The sequence below is a fragment of the Pinus tabuliformis genome, chromosome 7 (genome assembly GCF_031772625.1).
Source record: "Pinus tabuliformis cultivar Carrire ecotype Pingquan chromosome 7, CPIR1, whole genome shotgun sequence".
Lineage (NCBI taxonomy): Eukaryota > Viridiplantae > Streptophyta > Pinopsida > Pinales > Pinaceae > Pinus > Pinus tabuliformis.
In genome coordinates, this window is record NC_142293.1 from 1,157,183,648 (window position 1) to 1,157,189,379 (window position 5,732).

The 5,732-nt window shown below is 31.6% G+C and overlaps 1 pseudogene; it reads right to left on the reverse strand.

The window, feature by feature from the left end:
• Positions 1 to 4,512: 4,512 nt before the first annotated feature.
• The window catches only part of LOC149251595 (1-aminocyclopropane-1-carboxylate synthase 7 pseudogene), a 5,255-nt pseudogene continuing 4,035 nt past the window's right edge, over positions 4,513 to 5,732 (reverse strand).

Here is a 5,732-nt window from a genome sequence, read left to right on the forward strand (position 1 = left end):
GCTGGATCAGACAGCTTGGCTGTAATCCTCTCTTCTACTACTTCTATCAATAAAGCTATTTGAGTTTTCCTCCATATTCTTGTATATTTTTGAATCTTGTATTGATATATGCATTTGTATGGTTAATATACATCTGATCCTATATTGTTTATGGTTATAGATCTGTATGCTTTGATGGTATTATGTTGCTTTGATTCTATAGGTGTTCTTTGAAGCGGGAAAAGTAAGGAAGAAGTGGCGAAGATCTATCAAAGGAGGGAGGAAACAAGTAAGGACCCAAGCGACAGACTGAGGTTGGTACTCTCTGCTTCTCTCTCATTTATCTCTCATAAAGGAAAACACAAGTAAATTTAGTTTGTTTGTTTCTAAGATAGCTACCCTTCTTAGTGGAACTAGTAGCTCTGAATGGACACTAGTTTTCCCGATAACAATGAAATAAAAAAATGAGGAAAATATAGAACAACAAACACAATCACACACCATCCAAAATGAATGAAAATATTTTCTTTGGAAACTCCTAAAGGGAATATCGAATTGGAAAGTATGGCTACTTTGCCCTCTTTTCTCCAGGCTAGAATGTAAAAGTGCAAGTACATAGTAGAAGGATGTCAATAACTTCCTTTTTTTAATCTCTCATTCCCACTCCAACTTGCTTCAATATATTATCTAAGAAGGTACAACTGAATATAACGAAACCAATTCTCCTTGTGGTTCTATTTTAACATAACTCAATAGCCAACTAGGGATCAAGTTTGCCACCTTTATCTCTCCAATATAGTTACAAATTTTACCCTTCTATAGTCTCATTCATAAACCACACATGGCTATCATCTTTTGCATGAGTAATTGGGTTGGCATGAATCCTCTCAAATTTTGGGGGGAAAAATTGGAAGTTCAACTTCGAGGATGCATAAATTTTGAATACCAACTCTTTTTGATGATTTATTGAATCATTGAAAATATCTCAAAGTGTAAAATCAGCACAAAAATTCAAGATCAAAGAAATATATATATTTTTTTATTCCTCAAGATTCGTTTGGAAGGTTTCAGACCCTAGTTATCAAAACTAGGACTTTTAAGTAAAAATGACCCTACAATCTATATCCTATAATTTTTCCACTTTGAAAGCCTGAATATAGATGAAAATTATTATAATGATCCAATATACATAAACTTATTCGGAATGAATGAAAAAACATATGAAAAAATAATTAAAGAGAATATTGAGATTTCCAAAGAATAAAGGAGAGACGATGTTATATCCGTGATTAGTTCAACCATTACAAATACCTAATGAAATACGGGAAGAGATATCAATGGAAATCATTATAGGGATACCAAAGTATGAAGGTGAAGATGCCATTGATAGACACATAAAATATCACATTCTATGGAATTCAAAGTACATATAAAACAAGAGAAGTGGTAGAAATGATCATAATGAAATTTATACATTTCATGGTTTTCTTAAAGTAATAGTAAGTAGAAAAGATCCAAAATTCACGACAAGTTTTTGAAAAGAATTATTGAAAATGAGTGGAACAACACTAGCTATATGATTTTAGCATATTACCCACAAACAAATTGTCAAACATAAATGTCAACAAATGCCTAAAGGACTATTTATAAAGTTATTCTTCAAAGAAGAAATCTTAATGGATGAAGTCGATTTTTGTGACAAAATGGTGGTATAATACTACTTATTACACATATACTAAAAGTCCTCCATTTAAGTCCATTTATGGATATCCAATGCTCAAAATTTCATAATTTTTCAAGATAAGTCCAAAGTAAAGGAAATAGAGTCACATATGGAGAATAACAAATAAACTTTGATAGTTTTTAAGGAAAACACTCAAATAATGTAAAGAAGATGAACATTGGAGTGAAAGACAATTTAAGGAGGGTGGTTACGTATTTTTGAGACTACATTCTTATAAGTAATCTAAAGTCAAGCAAAAGAAGAATAATAAATTAGCTCCAAAATTTTATGGACCTATAATATTATTCAGAGGATTGGAAAACAAGCCCATGATTTATATTTTACTTCTTCTCGTATTTACAAGATTTCTCATGATTTTTTCCTAAAAAGGGATTTTGCACGAAGTATGTTGGTGCAAACATAACTTCTAAAATCAAAAGAACAGTGGAAGTTGATCCTTTAACTGAAAAAGTTTATAGATCAATGTTCTATATCTCTTTGGAGTAGAACTATTAGGGACTACCTAGTCAAGTGGAAGAATATTTCTCTAGAATAAGTTCCATGAAAGAATTACTAGTTCATGAAGGAACATCCTCAACAACAAGCCTTAAGGGAAAAGCTTTATTGAAAGAGCGGGGTTATGTTAAGGTGCTAGAGCCCCTATGTTATAACACAAATAAGAAATCTTATGAGTTTTTAGTTATATTTAGGTCACCATAATGGTAGGTTATATCATGTCATTTTATCTCCTATTTAAAATAAAGAAGATTCATTTATATCGACATCATATCTTCTCTTTTGTACAAGAATAATTTTTAAAGGAGGTTCATACATCATAGTGGATTTCTATTCATTACTTTATTATCATTTTGATGGTGTTGGTTCATAATAAATTGCATCATCTAATGGAATTGGGAACACATACTAGACTTAGATTTCATCAAGTACTAAGGTTCTAAATTCATCCTCACCAAGTCTACTTAAGGAAGTTATTCTGAAAGGAGAGGGAGAGAGAGAACATGTGTACCTACATAATGTAAGATCTTAGCACTCTCTTCTTCCATCCAACTTGCATTCAAGTTTAGCCTTGCTTATGGGTGTGATCCAAGGATGAGTGTTGAGGAGTCAGAGTCCTACAACGAGTTGCGGTGGTGCTCAGGTATAACTATTGTAGTTTTTCATTTTAATATGTATATCATTATTTCTCACTTCAATTTTCGTGTTTAATACATTATGTATTCTAATTTTATTTTGTTGAGCAATTTAGGTTAGATCTATAATATTTGTAACTCTCTTACCACTACGAAAAGTACAATCATTGTGTCTTATATTCATTGCATGAGGAATACAATTATTATGAGATAAATAAGGATCTTTAGGATCTGGAGCAGAGTCTCCAGCAACTATATTGGCCAATATCATATGCACAACCTTCACATAAAAGCATATGATCATTTTCACACTTTAATTTTCCTTAATGTCAAAGGGTTTGGTGCATTAGAGGTAGGGGATAAACAATGAAAAGTCCACACATTATTATATCACAAAATTTAGGCAAGTCCATAAGATTTTCATTTTGAAATAGGGAGATTTTCCTTGTCACTTCCATAATGAAATTGTAGTATATGGATGTACAAATTAGATTATGAAAATATAATATTCTAATATTGTATTTTTCAATAAAAAAGATATTTATTTATAAAATAAATATTGTCTAGTATAAATTTATTCTAAATTAAAAAATTATCATAAATTACAACCAAAAACATAATATTCATGTGCAGCTATAATGGTTTATATATATATATATATAATATAAATAAAAAACAACAAAAATATAAATTTAAAGAAATATATAATTAACTACTAGAAAATATAAATTAAGAAAAAAATACTATAATAAATATAAAAATAATGATGATGATGATGATGGTGGTTCAAACTTTGATCTATCCGACGGATTATTTAGTTTAATTTAAGATTTTATTCCTATGCTAAAAAAAAATTAATAATATTAAATATTGTTTAACTAGTGAACATGTTTATCAGTTATGTTTTTTTGGGTATTTAGAAATTTTTTATTTCTTTTATTTTATTGGCATCTAAAAATGAAAATAAAAATTGATTTTTTAATATAAATATAAAATGTTACACTATAAAAATTTAAAATATATATGAAAATCGTCTCTGAGATACTCTTCTATGAAAAAAAATAATATAAAAGAAAGATTTAGCATAAGTAATATTAATATTTATGAATGAAATGCAAAAAATGTCAGATTTCACAAAATATACCGAATGTTTGTTCTGACAACGAGTTTCTTTTCTCTATTTTAATAGAAACTGATATATGAATGTGTAACTTTTTGATAATAGAAGTGTCAAGTTTGTATTTTATTGATATATATTTATATTTATTAATTAGTTTCTACTTATTTTAATTATGGAGAACTTTTTTAATTAAATATTTTAATTAAAATTATTTAAATTTAAATATAAATTTTTAAAAATTATATACATAATTATTTTAATTTTAAAAAATTTAATAAAATATTTTAATTAAATTTATTTGAGTTTGAAAAATCCGAAAAACTCTGCTTTTCTTACTTTTCGTTGTTAATGGAAGGTCTACGCTCTTTCCTCCGCGCAGCTCTTCTTCGCAGGAAGTTACCGCCAAGATATTGCGAGGGTAATGCAAAGAATTAGCCCATTTGGCCGATGTCACAATGGTTTAAAACTATGGTTTATATATATATATATATATATATATTTAGTACGAAGAATAAAAAAAATTTAAATCCTACGATGAATATAAAGAACAGTAGTGATGACATTGCCATGTGACTGATCATAGACTGGGTAACCAACCATGGGCAGTCGTATGGGTATTAAATTAAAAGTCGTATGAAAAAATGGTTAATAAACCACAAGTTTCAAATCGCGTTGTGTGACATCCGGGCTGGTTGCTTCTCCCAGCCGTAGATATCCGTTGGAATGGACGTCCATCGATCTCACCGAACAATCACCCTCAATGAGCGAACAATCAACATCAATGAGCGAGTATGCTTGATCCAACGGAATTTCTGGTTAACACCATCTGCATGCAATTCATATGTCCCCTCCTTATTATGTCGCTCATTCGATCTCCTGCAATACATAAAGAACTGAATCCGATTCAACGATTCTTGCACCGTCTGATCGCTCATATTGGCAAAGCAGAACCTAAACCACCCGGCTCACTACAATGACAAGAAGAACCGGGAGAAACATTCAAGGCAACCTCTTTTAAGATTATCTTCCACAGTATAATCTCTCCTTCTTCGTTACGGGATCGCAGAAGATGTCTGAGATCCACCCAACAGAACAAACCTGCGTTGCTCTTTAGGCAATCGATGCCGGCTTCACGCAATCCAGAGACGAACATCTCCTGTCTCTTTCGTAGCCTCTTACTATTCTCTGCTAAATATTTTCTTACAAATTCCGTGTTCGATAGCATAGAAGCGATCAGGTGTTGTGTCTGCGAAGAAACCAAGGAAAAACTGGACATTCTACGAGCAGCCGTAACCACCGTATCGTTGTAAGAGTAAATTACTCCGACTCGGAAGCCCGGCAGTCCTAGGTCTTTCGACAGACTGTAAACAATATGAACACGCTCTCTTTGGAAAATATTTTCAGTGGCCAAAATCTCTGCAATACTTGTGAATTCCGGAGTTGAAAAGACTGATCCCGAATAGATCTCGTCGCAAACAAGATGAATGTTCTTCTCTGACACAAAAGAAAGCAACTTTCTTAGAGTGGCAGCCTCCATAGTGGTTCCTAATGGGTTTGAAGGATTTGTTATCAAAAGGCCCTTCACTTGTATATTCTGAGAAGTGGCCTGCTGATAGGCAGCTTCAAGGGCAGGTACCGTTATCTGGAAACCGTTATCACTACTGCAGTGTACAGGTATGAGCTCCACCCCTGTGCGCCATCTCAGATCTCTATCAAAACTGCAGTAACAAAAGACTCATTCAGTCATGCTTTTGAAATT